At 43.4% G+C, this 25,940-nt stretch overlaps 1 protein-coding gene across 1 annotated transcript in view; it reads left to right on the top strand.

The window, feature by feature from the left end:
• Nucleotides 1-25,940, top strand: part of OPRK1 (opioid receptor kappa 1) — a 228,122-nt gene that overhangs the window by 72,982 nt on the left and 129,200 nt on the right. The gene's annotated exons all lie outside the window — the stretch shown is intronic.

Below are 25,940 nucleotides of genomic sequence, written 5' to 3'. Positions count from 1 at the left end.
TGACATCACAAATGACATCACTTATAACATCTCAAATGTCATCACTGATGACATCATCAAATGAGGGTATGTGTTTTCAAGACTTTATGGGTGTTAAACATACATAGTGAATGATTACAGAAGTTACATTAGTATACTAGGTACAATACTACTGAGTGGTACTACTTGTTACATATATTATGTGAGTGTCTGTGTGACTGTATATATCCTCTTGTGTTTGGGTGTGTAAGTGGTAGTATGAGTATATAAGTCCCTGGGGCACTGGCAGACCCAGCAAAAGTGCCCTCACACATATATGGAAGTGCCATGGGGAGGCGGCAGTCCCTGAGGCTTATGATAAGCCATAGGAGGAGGGCCCCGTGCATTCCCCACCTTTACATAAGTGATTATGCTCCCAGGACCTGTCCCACCTTGGGGCCTAATAATGAAGAAGCACAGGAGCCCATGATTCTTTTTCATTTTTCAGCAGGAGCCGTTGCTACTTTGAGTAGATGCATAGGTGAGTGTCATTGTGTGTGAGTGGTAGTATTGTATTTTTGTATTTTAGTTTAAAAATAACATTTTTACAAATATCAGGCCCAGGGGGATAGGGTCCCTGTGGCTGTAATCAGCCTGGGAAGGGAGGTCGAATGGTCCCTTCTCTTTTTCAATATAGGCCTGGCCTGGGGGATGCCACCTCCTAGGCCAAAATTGGCCCAGTGAAGGAGGGCTACGTGGCCCCCCACCCCAAATTAAGAGAAAAAAAGATCAGCAAGTTTTCAGACTTCCTTCCCCCTTTCTCTACCACTCCGTAAACTCTCCTCCTGGTGCACTGCTGATGGTGGTGAAGTCCCCTTTTGTCCATAGGGGTCCTTGGGGACCTACAAGACCCCTTGTTATCACCAGTAAGTCCCACATATTGGGATTGCTGAGAGGGCTTTGCAGGCCACGCCACCTTTCTCCACCACTCCGCAAACACGCCTCCTGGTGCATTGCTGCTTGATGGATGAAGTTCATTTTTTCCAGTGGGTCCTTGGGGGCCACTGAGCCCTCCTGTTACGTATCTTACAGCAGGATTCCTGAGAACTGGTCAGCAGTACTGCCCTCTTTCTTCACCACTCTGCAAATGCAACTGCTAGTTAAAAAATAGAAATTCACTTAGAAAAAAGGTAACAGGGACGTTATAGTTAGGAAATGGAATTTGAAAAAGCTTAGAAATCCACTGAAAAAAACAAAGGTTACAGGAATGTTATAGTTAGGAAATAGAATTTTAAAAAAACCTTTAAAAATTCACTTAAAAAAATAGGTTACACGCACACTGTAGTTAGGCTGGGATTTCAATCATACAAAACCAGTGAAATTTAGCAGTTATAGTTACTTGAACTAACTATAACTTACGCCCCCCATAATGTACTTCTTCTGACCTCACATGTTACATCACTCATGACATGGTCAGTGACATCACCCATGGCATCACTAATGACATCTTAAATGACATCACTGATGGCATCATCCACAGAACCACTCACACACCTACTCACACCCTCTATAGAACCACTTGTATGCCCACTGACACACATACACAACCACTCACATACCCATTCACATATCCATACCAGTACTCATATACCCACTCACTCCTCCATAGAGGCAGTAACACACCCACTCATTCCCTTGTACAACCACTCACATAGCCACACACTCCCCCATATAGCAACTGACACACCCACATATTTACCTGCATAGTTACTCAACACACACTCACACACACTCACGTATTCACTCACCTATACAGCCTCTCAACATAGTCACTCACTCATACAAACACTCACACAATCACGTGCCCATACAACTACTTACATACCCATTCACCATCCATACAAGCACTAACGCATACACTCACTCAAATACACAGCCATTTACACACACTTTCTAATATAGCCAATTACACATCAACGTACTTAACCACACACCCACTCAAAGAGCCACCCACTCACTCACTCACACAGCCACTAACACACAAAGTGTCTCACCCATACAGTCACTACACACCCACTTACCCACCATAGAGCCACTCACACTTCCACTCACTCACACATACAGCCACTGACACACCCACAAACTCACCAATACTACCAACTATAGCTCATGAGTACCTCTGAGTTAAAATGCAGATGCAGTCAATTTGCTGGTTCAAAACTCTGCTTTTTGTTATCTTTTGTAGAAAAAGTCACCACATATTAGCATTTTGTCTCATTGTCTTTTCTCAGTGTCAAGTGATTATTATTTCACCTGGCTTCATTAAATCAAAATTCATTGTCAGTCACTCTTCAATGTCTTAATTATTGTTGACAATTTTAATGTGTGGGTGTAAATTCAGGTAAAGACACTACGAGTGAACTATTGTTAGATGTATGAGCAGTTGCATGTTAATGAAAGGTAGCTGGAATTAGCCAAACAGCAGGACAGACCCAAGATACGATTTTCAGCACCACTAATTTTATGGAAGTTAAAGATTCCAAGCTCTAATAATCTTTCAGAGAGTCTGGATTATGCTTCTTTTTATTGCTGTGGGCTACTGGATACATGCAATTGTTCATCTGAGTAAATTGAGAAGCCTTAACAAAATTATGCCAGCTGCACTTGATGAACTGCATCCTAGAAGACTAATCTTGTTATGTTAAAATATTAAAAGTGTGACTCATACCCCTAAGGTAAAATATGTGAACATCTTACTGAGAAGGCTGGAGTTATGATGGAGTATGGACTAAAACCATCAGGACAAACTCTTTAATATGAAATAAGTGAGAACATATCATCACATAATTCAGTGCATAAAAAAGTGAATAGTTCTCTGAAAATCAAACCAAGACAACAAGTTCCCATAGAAATTTCCAAGCCTTTGTAAAACCTGATGGCTCCATCAATCAATCAATCATGAAATTTGTAGAGCGCGCTACTCACCCACTAGGGTCTCAAGGTGCTCGTGGGAGGGGGGGTCGCTACCGCTCGAATAGCCAGGTCTTGAGTTGTTTCCTGAAGGAGAGATGATCCTGGGTCAGCCGTAGGTGGGTGGGGAGGGAGTTCCATGTCTTGGCCGCCAGGTAGGAGAAGGATCTTGCTCCGGCGGTGAATATGCGAATACGTGGGACGGTGGCGAGGACGAGGCTGGCGGATCGGAGCTGGCAAGTGGGTGTGTAGAATGTGAGGCGGCTGTTGAGGTACTTGGGGCCCATGTCGTGGAGAGCCTTGTGTGCGTGGGTGAGGAGTCTGAACGTGATCCTCTTATTGACGGGGAGCCAGTGCAGGTCTTTCAGATGAGCAGCGATGTGGCTGTGACGGGGATGTCGAGGATGAGCCGTGCAGAGGCGTTTTATATGCGCTGGAGTCTTTTCTGGAATTTGGCTGTGGTTCCCGCGTAGAGGGTGTTACCTTAGTCCAGTCGGCTGGTGACGAGGCCCTGGGTGACCGTCTTCCTGGTTTCGGTTGGGATCCACCGGAAGATCTTGCGGAGCATGCGCAGGGTGTTAAAGGAGGACGACAAGACTGCGTTGACTTGCTTGGACATCTTGAGGGAGGAGTCCAGGATGAATCCCAGGTTGCGAGCGTGGTCCGTTGGCTTGGGGGTGGTGCCCAGGGCAGGGGTCCACCAGGAGTCGTCCTAAGCAGATGGAGAGGGTCCCAGGATGAGGACTTCCTTCTTATCTGAGTTCAGTTTCAGACGGCTGAGCTTCATCCATTCCGCAACGTCTTTCATACCTTCCTGGAGGCTGGCTGTGGTGGTGGTGGGGTCATTGGTGAGGGAGAGTATCAGCTGGGTGTCGTCAGCATAGGAAATTATGTTTAGGTTGTGTTGGCTTGCGATGGCTGCGAGGGGGCTCATGTAGACGTTGAAGAGGGTGAGGCTGAGCGAGGATCCTTGAGGTACGCCGCAGATGACTTCGGTGGCCTCGGATTGGAACGGGGGAGGTGGACCCTCTGGGTTCTTCTGGCGAGGAACGAGATGATCCACTCCAGTGCTTTCCCTTGGATTCCGGTGTTGCTGAGGTGCTGTGTTAGTGTGCGGTGGCATACTGTGTCGAACGCAGCTGAGAGATCCAGGAGGATGAGGACAGCTGTTTCCCCGTTGTCAAGCAGGGATCTGATGTCATCGGTAGCTGCGATGAGGGCGGTCTTGGTGCTGTGGTTAGCTCAGAAACCGGACTGTGAGCGGTCGAGGGATCCGATTGTCTCGAGGAAGGCGGCGAGTTGTTTGTTGACGGTCTTCTCGATGATTTTGGCAGGAAAAGGGAGGAGCGAGATGGGGCGGAAGTTCTTGAGGTCCATGGGAGCCGCGGTGGGATTCTTCAGGAGGGCGCTGAGCTCGGCATGTTTCCAGCTCTCCGGGAAGGTGGCGGTGGTGAAGGAGATGTTGATTATGTCCCGGAGTTGGGGTGTGATGATGGAGTCGGCCTTGTTAAAGACGTGGTGGTGGCAAGGGTCGGTTGGGGATCCGGAGTGGATGGTGTTCATCGTGCGGGTGGTGTCTTCGGTGCTGATCGGGGTCCAGTTGCAGAGGGTGGTGGTGGGGGGTGCTGGTTTGGTGGTTGGTGCGTGGTCTGTGCGCCGAAGCTGTTGTGTATGTCGGCGATCTTGCGGTGGAAGAATTATGCAACAGAGTCGCAGAGGTCTTGCGAGGGTGTGATGTCGTTGTTGCAGGCGCTGGGGTTGGATAGCTCTTTGACGATGCTGAAGAGTTCCTTGCAGTTGTGGGTGTTGTTGTCCAGTCGTTCGTTGAATGTTGTCCTTTTGGTGGTGCGGATCAGCTGGTGGTGTATGCGGGTGGCATTCTTGAGGGCTGTCATGTTTTCTGTATTCTGGTCGTGGCACCAGGCTTTGTCGAGGGTGCGGCAGGTTTTCTTGGAGGTTTTGAGTTCGTTGGTGAACCAAGAGGCTTTTTTGCTGCCGGGTCTGCTGGGAGGGTTCTTCAGTGGTGCGAGTTCATCGGCGTAGTTGGTGAGCCCCTATGTGAAGTTGCGGGCTGCTTCGTTGGGGTTCGTTGTGTTGGCGGGGGGTTCTGTATGAGGGAGGTAGTGAGCTGGTTGGTGGTGATCTTGCTCCAGCTCCTACGGGGAACTTGTTGCGGGTGGTGGTGGGTCGTGGTTCTCCTGAAGTTGAAGTGGACGCAGCTGTGATCAGTCCAGTGTAGTCAGGTGGAGTGGCTGAAGGAGATGTGCTTGCTGGAGGAGAAGACGGGGTCTAGCGTGTGGCCGGCGTAGTGGGTGGGGGTGTTCACCAGTTGCTTGAGCCCGAGGTTGGCGAGGTTGTCCAGTAGAGTGGCCGTGTTGCAGTCATTGTTGTTCTCCAGGTGGAAGTTGAGGTCCCCTAGAAGGATGTAGTCTGAGGAGGTGAGGGCGTGTGGACTGACTAAGTCTGCGATGGCTCCGCTGAATTGTGTGCGTGGTCCCGGGGTCTGTAGATGAGAGTGCCTCTGAGGGTGGTCTTGGGGTCGGTGTGTATCTGGAAGTGAAGATGCTCGGCGGCGGTGAGGGTGTCGTGAGAGTTGGTCATGATGCGGATGGTGTTTTTGTGAACGACGGCGATGCCTCCTCCGGTTTGGCTGATGCGGTCCCTCCAGGTGATCTTTTAGCCTTCCAGGATGGCTATGGCGATGTCGGGGGCTGAGGAGGCGTTTATCCAGGTTTCCGTGAGGAAGGCGACATCAGGTGATGTTGTGTCGAGGAGGTTCCAGGGTTCGACGGCGTGTCTGTGGACGGAGCGGGTGTTGAGCAGGATGCACTTGAGGTGATTGTTGCTGGTGCCTGGCCTTGCGGGAGGGGTGCAGGTCCGGAGGCAGGCGAATTTGCAGGCTTTGCAGGTGAAGGGCCTATGGGTGCGTTTCGGGGTGGCTCGGTAGCAGGCTGGGTTCCGGCCGGCATTGAGTGGGTGGTGGCGTCGTAAGTCTGACGGGTGGGCTGGTAACGTCGGGGGCCAGGGGTCCTGGCGCTGGGCGTGGTCCATGCACGAACGGGCTTAGACGGGCTTGCCTTTTGTGCGCCTTCGGCGCACAATCGGCACGCCCGCTGCACGTGAACGCTGCGCGTCCTGTCGGTGGCCGCCATTAAAGGCTGGGGGAGGAGGAGGCGGGATCGGGGCGGCAAGGGGCGTGACATCGGGGAAGCAGCGGGAAAAGGTCAGGGAGACACAGAAGGCAAGAGAGGGGGTGGGGGGGTGGTGGAAGATTGTGACGACGCAAAGAATACAGAGGGGAAAAGGACAATAGGCGAAAAGGCAGGAAGAACAGCAGTAGAGAATACAGCAATATAGAATGCAAGACAGCCTTCAGCAAGGCGCTGGCGGGGCTCCGGGGGCTCGAACCCTGTTGGGAAGTGGTAGAGCAAGCGCGAGCAGCGGAGCGGGTGGTGGCAGTGAGTGACTCGGCCCTTAGGCGCGGTCGAGGTCACCCCGAGCGAGCGAGAGGGCTGCCTGATATATGGGATCCGGGCAGCGAGGGGCGTGGCCGCGGGGAAGCGGCGGGAAAATGTCAGGTGGACACAGAAAGCAAGAGGGGGTGGGGGGAGGCGGAGGGCTGTGACAGCGCAAAGAATACAGAGGGAAAAAGGACAATAGGCGAAAAGGCAGGAAGAACAGCAGTAGAGAATACAGCAATATAGAATGCAAGACAGCCTTCAGCAAGGCGCTGGCAGGGCTCCAGGGTCTCAAACCCTGTGGGGAAGTGGTAGAGCAAGCTCGAGCAGCGGAGAGGGTGGCGGCAGTGAGTGACTCGGCCCTTAGGCGAGGTCGAGGTCACCATCAACATTTACAAATTGCAGTAGTACATTCAATATATTTGTTCAAATCTTCATCAAAATAACCTTATCTGATTTGGCATAGCAAATCATAAAAGCACGATAAAAACTATTTAGTATCATCATTTAAAATCATTTTCCAATTATTAAAATACAGTTACATAAATTAGAATAAAATACCCTGCTAAGGACCATAATAAATCACAACAAACATGAAAAGTATATTAAAATCGAAGATACAGTGAAGCTGGCTTTGTTTGCTTAAAATCCAAAGGCAAAAGAAGGGGAAGGATATACTTGTGTCGTAAGCTGGCCCATTTTGGTCATAAATAAAACTAATGTGTAAAGGGTCTAGTGAAACAGCCATATCATATGAGCAAGAGGAGGAACCAAGGGTTCATGCCCCTCCACTAGTAGTTGTGGAAACAAGTTCAAATGGAAATATGTTAAAAGTCTTCTGTGGGAAACCGGCATATCAAACATTAAATACAATTCAGTTTTACTTAAAGATTTCAAGATAGCTAAATGAGTGCACAAACATTTGGACATGAACATTTAGCTCTTTTCTCTTGCATATGTGCAAAGAAAGTCCATTTGCCCAGACAATATCTGATTAAGAGATCAACCCAGATCACTAAAAAGTGGTGGTTTACCCAGTTTTCCTTAAGTGATTTTTATATAATTCAACAATGGTATATGATGGCAATGATCCAGGACCATACCATCGCTTAAAGTTTTCCTACTAAACTCTAGGTCAATTTTAAGCCATACTACAAACCACAACAGTATGGGGTGAATTTGTATGTAATCTGAAATAAACTTAACTCCCAGTCAATGCACAATCTCTAAGGGGTACACTCTGGAGGATCTGCAATATTGTCCTAAAAAATATTTTCTGCTGCTTGTATTGGAAGTCATTGCTTATGACCTCAGATCTCTGCCCCTAATTACACTGTTGATACACATTTTGATTTGTAAAGATGTAAAATAGACTTAGTGTGGCTATGTCTTAGGTGACTAGAGAAAGCATCAATATTGTGAGCTATCAGTAGAAATATTGGGTGTGTGTTCTCATCAGGGGATCCCAATTTATTTTACAGTCTAACAAAATACCAAGGTAGCAAAATCTGTCCACTTCACCAATATGATGATCCATAATTGAATATGTTTTTGTTTTTATGTTTTTCAGGCCTAGTGCTATAGTATATGATATGGTGAGAAACATTTTCAGTCCCAGATTGTCCACAAAATCATAAAATCGATCTAATAAAAGCTGGAAACCGTTAGCTGTATGTGGTATAAGGACTGTATTGTCCGCATACGGGTAATGCTGGGACTAGTCTATTTCCTAACTCCACTGCGTCTTTGCAATGAGCCCCTAAAAACTGTTCTGGCTTATTGACATAAATATTAAAAAGCATAGGGGCCAATCTGCAACCCTGCCAGACCACCACTGTCTAATTGAAAGTGCCGGGTGCATTCTCCATTTGTCCCAAATCTTACAGAGGTTCCAAGTCCCATGTGGAAATCATACAGACAAGCTACAAGAGCATCATCCAGTCCCATATCTCTCCCTCAGCACAGCCCAGAGTTTTGATCGGTCTACTGTATCAAGCACTGGCTGAGATCCATTAGGCCAGAAGAATGCTTTCCTTTCTTCTGAGTGTATATTTTGTGATTGATAAATAGACGTTTAGATTCTGTTCTACTGTTCCTTGTCCTGGTTTTAAACCATATTGAATTTCAAACATAATATCATCATTATCTGCATTCTCAATTAATCGATTGAGCAGGACCCTACTGATAACTTTCACAACAGCATCTCTTAAAGAAATTGGCTGATAGTACACTATGCCTGCTCGGTTGCCTTTAAAAAAAATTGACACAATAACTGATTGCTTCCTGGATGCTGGAATATTCCCTTTCGCTACTGAATTTAGATGTTGAGTAATTAGTGGGGCCCAGAGGTCAACGCATGATTTAAAAAGGTCCCCAGGAACACCATCTGGGTCAGGCACTTTCCCTGATGTTAGGGCCCTATGCCTTCCTTCACCTCAGCCAAATCAAATTGTTGTTTGAAATCCCTTCCAAACGGTTCGATGATGTGGGTGGGTATTGTTCGCATATATTTGTTTGAAGTGGACAACCTATATTTGAGCTGTGATAGTTTGGCCTATGTCTGGTGCTACTACCTCATTAAAGAGGGGCTGGTTCACAACTTTCCAAAAGGCTCTCTAGAGATACAGGCCTTCTTTAGCTCTTCTCAAGCTTCTCATTTGGGGTACTCTTCCAATTCCCACACACCAGCATGTATTGCCTTCTGGCTTCCGTTACTGCGTATTCTGATCTTAGCTTATGTTGAAGGGCCAACTTTAAATCTTTATGAGCCTTTGTACAGCTCTTCTTGAACCACTTTGGGCCATGTCTATCTAACCTTTTTCTTTTCCTGGTTAGGGCAGTCTGAACTGCTTTACCGATATTTGAAAAAGAATGCCAAATAGCTTGACAAGGGGAATCTGATTGCAGGAACACTTTAAATTGAGGACTGCAAATGTACTAAATTCCTCATAAAGTCCTCTGGGAAAATCTTCTCCCATCCAATTCGCTGACTTTCCTCCTTAATTCAAAGAGGTTCTATGTATATGTTGTTAGTCTTAATCCTAAAAGCAGACCCGTCAAACTCTGCTGAGAGATGGGTATGGTCACTATTAGCAATCCACTCTTTCTTAAACTTTATAGGAAAAGGAATCAAGCATGCAGACACAAGAATAAAATCAATATTGGAATAGGGACCTCTACCCTTGAATGTAGGGAATAAACCATTGGAGTCATACTCATTGTTAGTCAAGATATTAATAAGATTGATTTTAGATAACATCATATTTCAAATAACTCCCTGACTGGAGTGACTGCAATGGACCAGCTCTTGATCCTCAAACTGACCTTGTTTCCACCTATTAGTACTACATAAGGCACACAGATGGATGTTAAAATCCCCTGCTAGCAAAATTATACCCGGAAAAAAAACCAAGAAAAATCTCTTCCAAGAATTTTCTTAGCTCTATTTCCAGCAATACCTCTGACGACGGTAAGAAATAGATGTTAATTAGCAAAACCATCACCTTGTTTGGGAAAGGTAGGAGAACAACCAAAATATTTCCTGAGTTGAAGAATACTTGCTCGATGTCAACACCTAACCCTAAACACATGAATGCCGCCATGACCCTCTTTGCTGTACTATGTAGTGAGGCTATGGCATTGATCCAAAATGTTGTGAACCCATTGATTAAGGAACTCTCCACCACATCCTAGGCTCTTGGAAGCACAAAAGCCCCAAAGACTTACATAAATCAATCACCTGTTCATTAGCCAGTAAAGATCTTATCCCTGCTACATTCCAACATAGTACTCCCAAATTGATGAGTCCCCAGAGAATCCAGCTTCCCCTTGCGAACCTCTTTTATGTGGGCCTCCTTTAAGCTCACACTTTCACCAACAGCCACGTGTAAAGAGCCAGCCTCCCCTCTAGTAAGTCGGTCTATATCTGCTAAAACATCAAACTGATTATGCATGGGGATCCCAAATGAGCAACCCTGCAAATGTTTGATGGTACTGCAGCTAATGACAACCCACTCCCTAATTGGGTAAGGACCCAAACAGGGCCTGGGCAGCTCAGAGGTCTGGTTTATAAACATAGCCCGTGTTGCTGGGTTCAAACTGGATACCCATATGCTGAAAAATCTGAGTTTTAGCCAAGTATGGTGATTTGAAATTGACAATAATACAATCCCCTTGCAGATCTACTGGCCCAGTTCCAATCCAACCCACCCTCCTTGTAAGCGAAGTATTGTTGGCCAGTGTGGATGGGAGATTTCTGTGATGACATAGCCATTTCACAGTCTTATTGGGCAGCACCTCATGTGTCTCTTTTTAGCCCTTCCGCACACAAGGAACTTCTGAGAGTATTATCACATATGGGTAGGCAGGCAGAAGGAAGGCTTATTACCGACTGTTTTACCAATTGATCACCCCTCCAGAATTGTCTCCTATTCCTTGCACCTGTGTCATGTTAGTGGGATTCTCCCCAGGCTGAGCGCAGCTGTTTCCTTCTACAGTGCCCCCTTGACTGGATGAATTGACATGGATATTTGCACCAACACATGGAGGGGGTCAATTGTATGTCTTGAAGCAGAAATGGGCAATTGGCTAGAGGGGTACCAAGATGAATTAGGTTGTTGTGAGCTTTGAGACCCATCTTTTTCTGTGCCTCCCATGGCTAAAGTGCAAAACTCCTCTTCTGGAGTGTTCCTTAGCTTTTTAAGATCCAATAAAGAATGGTCTATTGTGTCCAGTTGTGAAAATATAGAGAGCGGTTCCAGTCAAAGAAAGCTCAAAGATTTTGGCCTGACCATCCCAAGCCGAGTTCATTGACCTGCTTATATCCTGACGCTCATCATCCACCTCTTTCGGCACTGGTAATAAAGTTACATGGGCCTCTGCTTTATCAGAGGCAGCAGTAGAGCATGGTGGAAGCTGAGTGCCCTGGGAAACGTCTTTGTTTGCTTGCAGTATAGTTAAACGCTTAGTGCATTTAGCCTCCCTCCAAGGATGTGGGCTATCAAGGGAATGAGTACTTGATGCCAGGAGTGGTACACCTACATTAGGAACAGAGGAAACCAAAGACGATTGATCTAAAGTGTTCATCGGGAGAGCAAAAGAACAAGGGGAGGTGTGATCTGTGTGATCAGTTTCATTACTAAAAGTGGTCATTATGTTGAGGAAAGTGGGTGCAGGGGGGCATTGCAGTACTTGGACCACCTCCCAGTTTCCTCTTTCCCGTTGTGGCTGCACACTGCCATTCTCTCCTCTCACAGTAGGAAGTCAAAACATATATCTCATACTAGGAAAGCCAAAAACAAAGAGGGGTTTACCAGCCCAGCCTGTCAGCTCTCACAGGCATGGATGGGCCCACCCTTGGCCCAGGAACAGCCTGGGCACGGTCCAGGTGCACCTGCGTACTTCCCCTACTGTGGGAGTCCCTTGGTGCTTTTAAAGTATCAGTGTCTGGTGCCTCGTACAATAACAGGTTGAATGCTGAGAGACTGAGTCCCATCGCAGCAGGGCCACAAAAGGAATCAACAGTCAGATGAGTGCTTCTGGCCTTGGATTGCCCATTAAAGGTATTCCACATTGCAGGAGTCCCTTGGCACTTATAAAGCATCAGCACCAGGCCTTGTCTACAATAACAGGGTGAATGTTGGGGGACCAAGTCCCCTTTCAGCCGGGCATCAACAGGAACCAACAGGACAGTGAGAATTGAGGACCTTGGCTGGCCCATTAAATCTTTCTCAAATGTGTACTTCTAATGTGAGTGAGGGTTTCAGCGGTTGACTTCACTCACTCATGGACAGCAGCACTGCAAGCTACCTTAACATGTGCAGAGCTGGTTTCACACACAGACAGACACCTAGCAAGCTTCCCTCAGATGAAGAAACAGAGTATGAACAAGTAGAGCAGAGCAGCTGTGCACTATGCTTTCAAGTGAATGAAGACTGCACAGGAATTCATTTGTTTGCCTTTCCTTGTAGGAATATATTATTTTAAAAAATATACGTTCGAAGCAGCAGGGATTCATATTCAGGATAAGGAAGTTCTTGTGACTGAAGAGACCACTTGCCACTTCACTAATGTTATAATGTGTAAGAATTCAGTGGGTACGAATACAAAAACAATATATAAATATGTGTGAATCACTAAATCATGTTCTACATGTGTATACATCTATTAAGTAAAAATACATCTTCCAGAAGACAGTATAGTGATGTGTTTACAATATTGGGATAACTAATGTTATCACAAATAATCTCTGTTGCTCCCTCCCATTACTCCTAATTGAGGTACTATGTTCATACAAATGATACTTGTTATATAGATGTTGCTAGAATTAACTAAAGAAAAGTGCATTCTCTGCAAAATGTTTGTATGGGTTCACACCAAGCAACCCAGTCTGCTCATTACCCCAAAAAATTGAATGTTATTAAAAACAATCTTTGTGGAGGTGCAGGATTGTCAGCAAAATGCAGCCAGGCCAGGCAGATAGTTGAGATGGGGTAACAGCTATTTAGACCCAGCCCTACATTCCCCAGGAGCTGGGACAGAATTCACTTCCCATGTCATAAAATATCTTTGTATATGAGGAGTACCTTTGTTGTCTGAGACCTGAGTCTGAAATAACTGGTTAACCTGAAACATAGTTTTCCATTTGGATGCTTTAGCATATATGGTCAATGTAATCTGAAATTAGCCCTGCTGCTCTGCAAGAGACCCGAGGTACTAAAATGTGTGTAGTTTAAGGGACGCCTTTGCTGTCAAATGTCTAAGTGATAGAACTGATGAATGAGGTTTGAGTCTGTAAGATCTATGTAGCATGTGAAGCAGATTTGCTGTGTGCGGTCTGAGTTTGTGCAATCTGTGTAATCCGAGGGATAGCTCAGAGGCCAGAGTTTAGAGATTTAACAACTGAGCCGGTAACCTCTGCATGTGTAACTTTGGGGATGTCTTTCCCATGTGAAGTCTGAGCCTGGTTAGGAACTGTGTAAACAAAGACATTCCCTTGTCGTCAAAAGCTTGAATATTTATGAGTTGAGCTATGCAAAAAAAGCCCAGTTAAAACAAGAGCCTGTGACTTTGCTGCTGACTATCACTAGCTAAACCTCAGTGTAAAGTGCAAGGATGTCCAAGAAACGTGCATACTTATTATTCAGTGTTCCTGAAAAGACGGCAGTCCACTCCACATGTTTTTTAATTTAAGTACTTTATTTAGAACCTTTCTTGCTTTTAAGTTTGCTCATTTTTAAGCGTGCTTTATATTTGACAATATCTGATTGTAGTTCCTGTAAGTCGATGGGTTCTTCAAATTGCAATCCTTCTTCTTTATCCAAAACTCATTACGTGGAATTGTATCTTGAGCATGTGCAATTTGCAGTACTTGTTAAGTCTAGTTTGTCAAACTAGGGGCCCCCAGAATTGTTTGTGTCCAGGCCCCAATTATTATAAGATGGTGTTGCCAGTCAACTGATCATAAAGGATGTGAAAGAGGTGAAAAGGGTCAATAAATTCAAAGGTCTTCCAAACAGGGCCCCCTAATTGTATTTGAACCATGTCCCCTAAAATCCTTAAGATGTCCTTCATTGGATAGACTATATCCCCAAACAATTATTTGTGTGAATATCTTTGAATATTGTTATGAAAATGGTGTTATGTTGTCAAGAAAAAGAAAGTAAATATACTACTGTCACTGAGGAGCTATGTTTGTACGATATAAGATTGATTTAGATCCTAATGCACCAATACCATGTAGTCATGTAGATAGACTCACAGAGTCAGAAACCAAAATTTTAAAAAGGTATTTAGATGAGAATTTAATTAATAGATTCACTCAATGTTTGTTCCAAAGAAGGGAGGTGGGTTGAGCACTTGTATCCATTAATGAAGTCACTATTAATAAACTTTGTTCTTTGCCTTTGTATTTTAATTCTATATTGATTTTTAACATGCATAGGACATCACTGTATAGGAAATTATGAGTACAATCCTTGTCACTGCTGCTTACGCCTCAGAACGTAATACATACTAATCTTTTCTTAAATAAAGCCCTTGTCTAATCTGAATCTAAACCAGTATTTGCTAGTTTACAAATCTTAACAATGTAACTATGGCTATATACGTTCCCTAAAGCCTTTTGCCTAGGGATTATCAAATTCTTTTATAGTCTCAGGCCTGAGTATCTTCTTGGTCTCTCTTCTCTACTCCACTGTATCAGTCTTGACTACCATTACATTTTTAGTTTTTTGTGTAATAGTTTCATTCAGTCTTCCTCCAACTTCGCTAATCCTCACATATTCTTTAAATTCCTGAATTTTTATCAAAAGAGTTTGAGGATTCTGCAATGTTTCACAGTCGCAGGTAGTGTTCTGTAATCATTTACATCCTCTTGGATGAATATATGTGAGGAAAGCTGACCAAATCATATCGAAACAGCAGCTGACTATACGTTTAGCACCTCAAAATATTAATGTCCTGTTCCAATAGCCTCTGAGACCTGCTGCAGTTGGGTCCCACTGGGAATCCAAAGACACGAGTTGAAGACAAATTGATTCAGCACCAGGGATAAAGTCACAATAACCAATAGGATATTTTCAAATCTGTTTTATTCTTCTTTGGGTTAAAACAACAGAACAACAGCCAACGTGTTTCGTTCCATATATGGGAACTTCATCAGGGCTGAAACCAACATAGAACACTACATAACTAGCCACATACAAAGTACGGAAGACCAAGTACAAAAAAATAAACATCCACATGACATTATATATAAATATATATATATATATGTATATATATATATATATATTTTTTTTTATACACATATAAAAAAGAATCAAGAAATTCCTATACAAATAGACACATATACAATAATACCCTAGGGCACTAAAACTACGAAAAGAGAGACAAAACCCACAGTCCCTTAACACAGACATTTGTCTGAAACACTGTTACATAAAACAAACGATCACAAACACCAGAACATATTGAATGTGATGAGATATGTTAGTCCATCCACAAATAGTAGCAGAGCCCTATATACACAGATACCTAATTCTGAACCTCCATATATAAACATATATACACAAAATCGGAAAAGTATCTGTAACCTTATAGAGAAAACAAAAGAGGGGCCCTTGCCAATGATTCGTTGGTTGAAACCCATAATTTCATCACAGTGCAATGGGCTTATATATATATATATATATATATATATATATATATATATTCACTGAAAAAACCATAGGTTTCACACACGTTCTAGTTAGGAATTAGCATTTAAAAAACCTTGCAAATTCATTGAAAAAACCATAGGTTTCACACATGTTATAGTTAGCTGGACATTTCACTCATACAAAACTTTTGAAATTCTCCCGTTATAGTTAGTTCAGCTAACTATAGCTCGCGCCCCCGCAATGCACTGCTGATGACATCACATATTACATCACTCATGACATGGTCAGTGACATCACTCATGACACCTATGGTTTTTTCTGTGAATTTCAAAGGTTTTGTAAATGATAATTATTAAATGTATTATTGTTATATTTTTATACCAATTTAATACATTATTTTAAACTATGTATTTTTAGATATTTTATTTTTTAAATTACATTACATATTTTTAATATGAATTGAAAAAAATTGTTTTTAAAATATTTAAATCGTAATATATGTTTTTTAAATTTAATATTTTTTTAATTTATATATATTTTCTATAGCAGGCAATGATATTCTATGGAAGGAAATTCAAGTTCCTGGTAAGTACAGTTAAATTTACTTTTCAGGAATAGTAGTGAGCTAGATTGGGGAATTAATTCCTCTTCAATCCTGAGTTCCCCTGTGAGCCAACTAGCCCACCAGGTACCTCCAGTATGCGCCAGGAAGCTGTGTTGCAGAGAGGTGTTCAAAGGCCATGCCCCCTTTTTACAACACTCTGCAACACAGCTCCGTGGCGCTTACTGGAGATACATGTTGAACTAGTTGCGCCCTAGGGGACCTCTGAATTGAACACAAATTAATTCCCCAACTTAAAACGCGCCTCAGGGCATGTTTTCACTCAGATCACCTCAAGCCCCGCCCCCTACCTTCACCACTGTGCTAACGCGCCCTGTAGAGTGTTCTAAGTTGGGGGATTAAGTCCCCTTACATACTGGGGGTTCCTGGTGGCCAACTAGCCCACCGGGAACCTCCAGTATACGCCAGGTTGTACTGCAACCCAGGAGCTCCTAAGGCAAGGGAGCAAGCTAGGAGTTATTGAAATGTGCATATCTATTAATCCATAGATAACTCGGGCTGCTACTGAGTGGTTCAAGAAAAGGATCACAATGAGGAAAAAAACACGGTCTATGTACGATATAAGTGTTTGCATTTACAATGCACTGTTGTTGAAGACTCACTATTTGTGGCTGTGTTAGAACACACAAAATCAAGCTCCATATAGTATATTCTGTCGTAACAAAAAGTATAGAAGAATGTTTATAGTACAGGTTTTGTTGTGCCTACGAGGTGTAAATGGCAATTACTACTGTTACCCAATATAATCATGATCGCGTAGTCACTACTCAAGCACAGCAGCCAATGAGGCACAAAGGTCTTTGAGCCGAATAGCGGCTTCGACTTCCGTAGCTTTGCTAACTGCTGGCAGCTGAATGCGGGACGCGGGGGAAAAGAGAAAACCGAGAAAACTGCCTTTGCCCGCGGCGTCCACGTCGATGGCGGCTTAGAGGAAACGCAGATCGCAGGGCGAGGAGACCAGCGGAGGCGCGGCGGCTGCCGAACGTTATCCGGGTGTACCTGCTCACCTGCGGCCATTTGCAGCTCCTTGAAGCCGACTCTCTGTCCGGAACTGGCAAAACAGTAAGAGCTGGGGGTATTTTCTCACCTTCAGCCATTTGGAGGTGTTTGAAGCTGAATTATTGCCCGGAGCTGGTGCCGAAGGAGTGTTTTGCTGCAAACAGTAAGGCTCGAGAGGTGCTTTTATTAAATAAACACACGGTGTGCAGCCATATAGAATTACAAATTTAGCAGCGTTAGAACGTGAATGTTGAGAAGATTTGAAGTACTCGGTAAAAACTACAGCTAAATATTGGCGTATAACGTACTATTGCATATACAAGGACTTTTTTCTTTTGGGAAGTAACCGAGGAAAGGAAGGACCACTGCTGCAATTAGTTCGGGGGGCACTTTGAACACAGACCTGGGCATAGCGGGGAGCGCCGCAGGACTCCGCAGGACGCTCGAGCCTTCCCTTGGCTCCGCTGTTGTTCCCACAAGCCTCCTGCCGCCACAGCCACTGGTCTACATCCCCACAGGCCCTCAGGCCCTCGTGACAGGAAGTCGCGCACGCCCTGTCCCGCCCCCGGAGGTGCTCTAAGGTCAGCAAGAGCTAAGCCTGGGCAAAGGGCGGGCCCTCTGTGGCCCTCAGAGGCCGGAAGAGGTTGGGCTGGGCCACGGACTTTGGCCCTGCATCAAAGGACCTATATACCTAAGTGAGATTTTTAACTCTGTTATCAGGATAAAGTGCTTCTGAAGTTTGTTTTGTTTTCCTAACTGGTATCAAAGTATAAATGCAAGTATGGACGATGTCTAAATCCAAAACTGATAAAACTGCATCTGGGTAGGGCACAATGGACAATTATTTGGTAAAAATGGTGAATCAAATTAATAACGATCGTAGGGCCTCGCTAGGCCGAGGTACCAATCTTGTTTTACATGAAGTTATGCCTATCCCACTGGTGGATTCAGCTGTGGTTGATATTCATGATATGAGCGATAGGGTTGTCATAACGGCTGAAGCGCAGGTGCATGTCGAGTTGAATGAGGATTTACCTGATATACCTGTTATACCTATTGAGGCAATAGAGCAGCCACCGCCTGCCCCCAGACCAGTGAGAACTTGTAGAAAGTTACAAATTAAACGCGGGGGAAGTATAGTAAAAAAAAGAGTAGAAACAGTCCAATTAGTTCCTAATGGCTCTGCTACTGGAACTGATTTACATGAAGATAAAAATGTAGCTGGTACAAACATAAATTTGGAGCAATTTGCCCTATTGATTCGCACTATAGAAGCTAAGATAGAGGCAAAGATAGAAGAGCTGTTGAAACCCTTGACATCTAAATTCGATACTGTGGCCCTAGAAGTTAATAGATTAGGTGGCTTGATAGCAACACACTTGGCCTCAGCCTCGACCGAAAGATCTAAGGCTGAGGACAAGGGTTCTGCTGGAGAGAGGCAGGAAACTGTTAGAGTGAACTCACAGCAAACTAGTCAGCAAACAACTGTAATCGAAATTGCCTCACCTGATCCCACCCCACCAATCAGCCAGAATAAACAGGCTACAGTAGATCCAGAGGGTAACCCGGAGATAAGACAAGTAAAGAAATGTCGCTACATTAATCTTCCTCCTGACTGTGCACCTTATGTGGCTGTACTAACAAATGTCTCGCCCATTGATTGTCACTCTGCTCAACCCTATGAGGAATCCCATGATTCACTAAAAAATAAAACAATATCATGGTTGAATAATAGATGTGCCTTTCTAATCACATACTCTGATCAAATATTATCAACGAGAAGGGTGAATTGGTTTGGCCCGTCCAGAAAGACAGTTAGTGGGGATTGTATTATTGTTAACTTTAAGCATCCCCAACACGTTGCAACAATCTTACTAAGAACGGACTCCTTAGTTTACAATGTGAACTGTGTATGTGTACGCCCACTTGGTTATTTCTACACTCACCTAATTAAAGCCCCTCCTAATCCTAGGAAAATTAGACCATTTATTCCTATTCAGCCTCCGGCCCCTGAAGTAACATATCTGTATAATGTTGATAACCATTGTATGAATGGGTTCAATGTTGCAACGCAGAATAGATTCGATTTACTCTCTGGTCTGGAAGCGTGCGACTGATGTGAGGAATCCGAGAGACAGGGAAAGGAGAGATTGGCTGAAGTGGGATGTAAGGAGATCACACAGGTAAAAATGAGTCAAAACAATGTAATCTCATGGAACATTGCGGGACTGGGTGCAAAGATGGAGGACTGCAATTGGATCAGGTATATTAAGCAGTATCAGATCATCTGTTTGCAGGAGACCAGGTCAGTTGAATGTGACCATTTCCTTGAAGGGTATAAGGCATTCTATGTCCCTGCAATAGCAACAACTAGGGGAAGACCTAAGGGGGGAATGGTCACGTTCATCTCTGTTATACTATCTTGTAAAGTACGTAGAGTTTTAACAAGCAATTCTGGAATCATTGGTTTAATTTTAACTGGAGATAACTGTACGGTCGGCTTGGTCAATTTTTATAACACTGTCAATCCATGTTCAGCTTCGGGTCAAATATCAGCAATGAATGTCTTTATCAGTACCTCAATGCAGGTTTGCCTCCACAATCTTATGTAGGAGTTCAAAAAGGGGTGAGCCCTCAAAACTCATGGACCTGGGTCAATATGTAAGTACAGGAAGAAAGTGGTCCGAGTTCAATTAGAAGTAGTTTTGCAATTATTTTGTATTAGTGTATATTAAAGAAACACCACATTTTGTAGTTCACCTTAAATATGCTTGACGTAATAAGAGTGTGGTATGCAGTATCAAGAAATCAATTGTATTTATTCCACATACAAGTTTATTCGTTGTACCTCTAACTGCATATATTTACTTCAAGGTCAACTGTATTTCATCATTATAATTATAAAAGCATTGCATTGTAGGTGCTCTCAGTGCAAAGAGAAAGGGGAGTGAAGGGTTTGTGAGGGACAAGGTAAAGGTGGTGTGACAATGTTGCATCACATTCAAATCATAACGCCTTTACAATTAGGGTAATAACAATGTTCCCACAATACATCACACATAGGTAAGATTCAATCTTTCTTTTTTTCTATGGTGTGTAGAAAGTAGGCGTAGTCTACGTTTCGACCCGGTAAGCGTAAAAGGGTTAATTATCCCTCATGTTGGGGTCTTCATCAGGACAGAAGAGAGAGCCTGGAAAACATAGCATTAACTGGTATTAGTGGTCTATGTGGTGGATAGACACTTCAATGTAGACTGATTTTGGAGATTACCTACATAGAAAATGGCAGACGGTAGGTTCTTGCGTCGCGTCTAGGCCTGGTTGTGCTCCTAATCGTTTCTGAAATATATTATAATGAGGGAGGTTTTGAGCGGGAATGCTGAACAACTCATTATGCCAACTGGCAGGACTTGATCCAGAGTAATCACGGTACATGCCAATACTCTACCCAGACAGATACTACACATCAGTAATATATCTTAGCTGTAAGGTACTATCCTTTACCCAGAAAGATAAAACACAACAGTAATATATCTTAGCTGTGAGGTACCATCCTTCACCCCAGATGAATGGCGCACAGTATTTAACAGGCACCTTGGCGCTGTCAGGCATAGGCTCCTAAGCGCTGACACTATAAATACAACATAGGCTGGCGACAAGACTATTATGACTATAAACATGTTATAAACTGTTATAAACTGTTATAATGTGATACATTTCTATGATGTCTGAAATAACGAATAAACTTGTATGTGGAATAAATACAATTGATTTCTTGATACTGCATACCCCACTCTTATTACGTCAAGAATATTTAAGGTGAACTACAAAATGTGGTGTTTCTTTAATACACACTAATACAAAATAATTGCAATACTACTTCTAATTGAACTCGGACCACTTTCTTCCTGTACTTCCACAATCTTATGATCATGGGTGATTTTAATGTTCACCCTTGTGGTGACGCCCTTTTGAAATGTATTTCAGATTTGCATTGTGCACGATTCGGGGGTTTGCATTTGGAACACACAACAGAGGGGGAACTCTTTATTGATCTATTGAATGATCTAGATCTGACCATGGCATTGTTGGATCCTACCAAGTGTTTTGAGACCCCGACTTTTAAGGTGCATGGGAGGGGAACTTTCATTGATTATGTATTACTTACATCCCCAATGAAGTCCTTTGTGGATTCTTTCACTATCGAAGAAAGTGAATTTAGTGATCATAACCCGGTCACTGTTCACCTGAGGGGTCCATGGATAGCTAAAGAAGCACCGAACCATATCACTGGTAGGATGAGCACAACTGATGGGAGACGCCGACTTAGATGGTCTAAGATCAGCCCAGATCTGGTGTACAAAGATATTAAAGCCATTTGTGCAGATGAAATTATGGTTTGCACTCAAGAAGGGTCGCAGCCGAGTACGGTCCTCAGTGCCTTCCAAAGTCTATCGGACAAGGTCTCCCAGTTGCTGTCGGCTCCAGCAAACAATTTAGAGAATGTGGGAATGAAATGGTTTAACCACGATTGCTCTAAAGCAGCAAGAAATCTAAGGTTGGCACTGGTAAAACCAAGAATAAAGGCGACAGTTCAGCTGTGTCGAAAAGAATATAAATCTACCATTGCCAAACATAAGGAATCCCTAAGAGAAGAGGCATGTAGTGAGATCCTTGATTCCACTATCTTACGGTGTAGCTCCAGATTCTGGGCGGTAATCAAGAAACCTTTCCTGGCCCAGGAGCCGGGTAACGGTTTGGAATGCTACATACCAAAGGAGGAGTGGGAAGCACACTTTCAGCAACTATATTGCTGCTCAATGGATGAAACATCCAACCCTGCCCCTTGCAATAATGGTGAAATTATTATTTTTGATAGAGGTGAGGTTACTGAGGGTATTGTAGGACTAACAGCCGGGAAAGCTCCCTGTCCCGATGGTATTCCTCCAGACTTATTTAAGTCTGAACCAAATTTTTGGGCACCAATACTAGAGTCTGTTTTTAATGCTGCTGTGAAAAATGGTTGTCCACAATCATGGGGGGTCTATACTATTGTCCCGGTTTACAAGAAGGGGGACAAAGGTAGCCCACATTGTTATAGACCTATTTCACTAATAGACTCTATGGTTAAAATAGTAGGAAGAATCCTACTGCAGAGACTTTCCGACTGGGCGATGGAAAACAACATCATGTCCATCTCCCAGTATGGTTTCTGCAGTTGCCGTTCAACAATAACTCAGTGCCTTAACCTCTTTTTAATATTAAGTAAGTACACTGTTGCTCAAAGGGGTACCATCCACCTTGCCTTCATGGACCTGTCCTCAGCTTTCGACTGTGTAAACAGAGGAAAGTTGTGGCAGTCCATGAGGGTGAAGGGTGTAGATAGTGGAATTGTTAATTTTCTTGTTGATCTACATAGCAATACTAGAGCAAATGTGAGATATTCTCAAGATCTGAGTACAACAAATAACTTTTACATTAGAAAGGGTGTTCACCAAGGATGTATCTTGGCCCCCCTTCCTTTTTATTTTTTATATTAATGAGCTACATAGCGTGTTGCTGAATGTACCGGCTGACTGCCCCAGAGTCGGCAGGCAGGGAATTCCTGTACTTTTATACATAGATGATGCAGTTTTAATTTCTAGAACTGAGAGGGGTCTTCAGGCTCTCTTAAATGCTTTTAAACTGTTTATGACGGAAAGAGACCTCATGGTCAACAATTCGAAATCATTTGTTATGCAAGTTGGCCAACAACCAAGAAGGAAATTTTCATTTAAGATTGATGAAGTAGTAATCCCCATATCAAAAACGTTCAGGTATCTTGGGGTTCTTTTTGATACTAAACTTAACCGGGGACCTCATCTTTCAAAAAAGAAAGGGGAACTGGTCAGTGTTAATGCTTCGATTTTTAACTTTGCATCGAAACTGGGAAGAAAACCTACCAGTGCCATGTTGAAACTTTATAATGCAAAATCAGTGGCAACTGCTATATATGGTAGTGAAATCTGGGGGTATGTTGCCGGTGAGCAGCTACAGATTGCTGAAAATATCTTCATGAAGCGCTTCCTGTGTGTCCCTGCAGGTACGTCAAATTTTGCAGTACACGAAGAGCTAGGGATACAATATCTAAGTGACACTTTTTCCTTACGCCCGTTGACCTATTGGTTAAAACTGTGGTTGAATCAGGATATACCTCTGACACATCTGATAGTGAGGGATTATTTGATTCAGGATAAGGCAATGGGCACTCCATGGATAAAATACCTGAAATCCAGCTTTGCCAGGCTTGGCCGTCTGGATCTGTTTGGACACCCAAGTCAGATTGTAAAAGGGGATCTGGAGTTAACTAAACGGGCCTTTCTTATGGACAGGAAGACCCAGAGGGAAGGTGTGGAGCTCCAGAAACAAAGTGTGAGAAAATTTGTCATGCTGAAAACGTGTGAAACTACAGAGGCGTATTTGTTGGGCTCACTGACCTCTCATGAAAAGTTCCTGCTAGCAAGGTTTAGGTTAAATCTCTTTCATCATCTGCTGATTAGGCCAAAAACTGATATTTTTAATAAATTTGCAGCACCCTGCGGCTGTGACGGAAAGTCTCCGCAGGATATGCTGCATTTTATATTTTTATGTAGGTTTTATGAATACCCACGCAAGCGCTATCTGGTTACCCTTTTAAAAAAACTTAATTTTACTCAGATCAGACCGTCATTAATGTATTTACAACTTTTGCATATTGACAGTATTCTCCAAATTACTGAATTTTTAAAATTGACTGTGAGGCTGAGAATTTGTATGGACCGGTAATGGTCCCCTGTGATGAATTATTTAGTTCTTTGATTCCATTGTACGGAAGATAGCACTTTCCTGCACCTTTGGCACTTTATCTGACATGTGTTTACAATTAATGTGTTTTAAATTGTTTAATACTGTATATGTACTTTTATGGTTTGTACAAAAACCGAAATAAAGTCTTTTATTGATTGATTTTGACTCAACATTTGTGGCTGTGTTAGAACACACAAAATCAAGCTCCATATAGTATATTCTGTCGTAACAAAAAGTATAGAAGAATGTTTATAGTACAGGTTTTGTTGTGCCTACGAGGTGTAAATGGCAATTACTACTGTTACCCAATATAATCATGATCGCGTAGTCACTACTCAAGCACAGCAGCCAATGAGGCACAAAGGCCTTACTAACAAATTCTGACCTTCAGTCACACTGAATATTCCATGCATCACAACCGGTAAACTGTCACACCCATGCAAAAGCTGCGCCCATTTGTTCACTTCTCAAATATGTGGTGTGCTTTTGTATCACAAAAAACAACTCCTTAGCACACGTATATCACAATACAGTTATGTTTAGGCGTTGCCACCCCTTTGACACAATCACAATACATAGTTCTTGGTTAGTGCACGTATTATATTTATTCATGAGTTCTGGAAGTTCTCCACACAGCCGACACGTGTTTCGTCGTGAATGGGAGTATAACCCAACGACTTTTTCAAGGCTATTTCCAGATCTGTTCCCTTTTAGTTGGTATGCGGTGATAATTCCAACCCGCATAGGGGGTCTACGGGGGTCTTCCGTTATACAGTTCAATTTATCTTGTCCAAAGGGCTCCACTTCGTACTTCGTTCAAGTTGGCTTTCACCCGTCACGTCAATATCCGTTGGTGCCCCCGTTCATAATCCGCGTGTGTGCAACGCCTAAACATAACTGTATTGTGATATACGTGTGCTAAGGAGTTGTTTTTGTTAGAGGCTTATGCTCTTTTGGAAGGATACGTGATTCCTTCTGCCTTATAGCACCGTAAGAGATAATACCTACACCAAACCAAACTGTGAGACTCTCTAAGTGGCGCCTAATTACCTATATTAAACCACTGCTTTGTGTTTTACTGCTTTTGTATCACCTAAATAAAGTGCATATATACCAGCATAATGGCAGAATGCTCGCCACTGAAACGCGCAGTGGATTTCAAGTCATAAGGTTGAATCCCGACAACTTGAGTACCATATTATTGGGCAATTAGAATTTGTTTTATCTATAGCTCGTAGAGCTGCAGAATGGCAGCAAGATGTACTATTTAAAAACATGCCACTATTACCTTATCCTGTGTCAATGGCATTACCGTGAAGGCTGGGCTTGACACTCACCCAGTGATAATTGAGAGGGTCACCTATGCGATCTAAATGAAACCCTTTCTTCATGTATTCATTTGTGCGCTTATTGCACCTTTGCGCAAGCATACTTTTATTTTATGCATTAAAAAAGCACAGTTCTTCAGACCCTTTTGCTCATGCCCCCTGGGTGTTTGCTGCCTTTCCCTCCTCACAGACAGGCTGCCATGGAAACGACAAACAACAAAATTCACCTCCCTTTATATACCCCGAAGCCCCACGTAGGCAAATGAAATAGACCTTTTGAGAGAAGCCGTGCTTTATCCCGCAGAAAACGACAGGCCAAATTCACATGTTCTGCTCGCAGGTGGGAAAATCCGCCTCCTTCAAATATCTAATGTGTTGTAATACTCTCTCACACTAAACCCATTAGCCTCGCATTATTTAAATCAGCGGTGGTATTCATGTTCGAGGTTTCACAATTCAAGCAATGCAATTAAATGCGAGAGTATGAACGAGGCCATCTGTGGCCCGCGGTGATGTACCTATTGATGCAGTACTGAAATTCCGACATATGTATTTTTACATATTCATAACGCTATAAAAGATTTATGCCTATCATGAACTGTGTTGTTTTTCTCCTAAA

The sequence above is a fragment of the Lissotriton vulgaris genome, chromosome 4_1, assembly GCF_964263255.1.
Source record: "Lissotriton vulgaris chromosome 4_1, aLisVul1.2, whole genome shotgun sequence".
In the NCBI taxonomy this organism is placed as follows: Eukaryota; Metazoa; Chordata; class Amphibia; order Caudata; family Salamandridae; genus Lissotriton; species Lissotriton vulgaris.
Note: the sequence above shows the minus strand (reverse complement) of the source record. Positions and strands in the feature narration are given on the sequence as shown.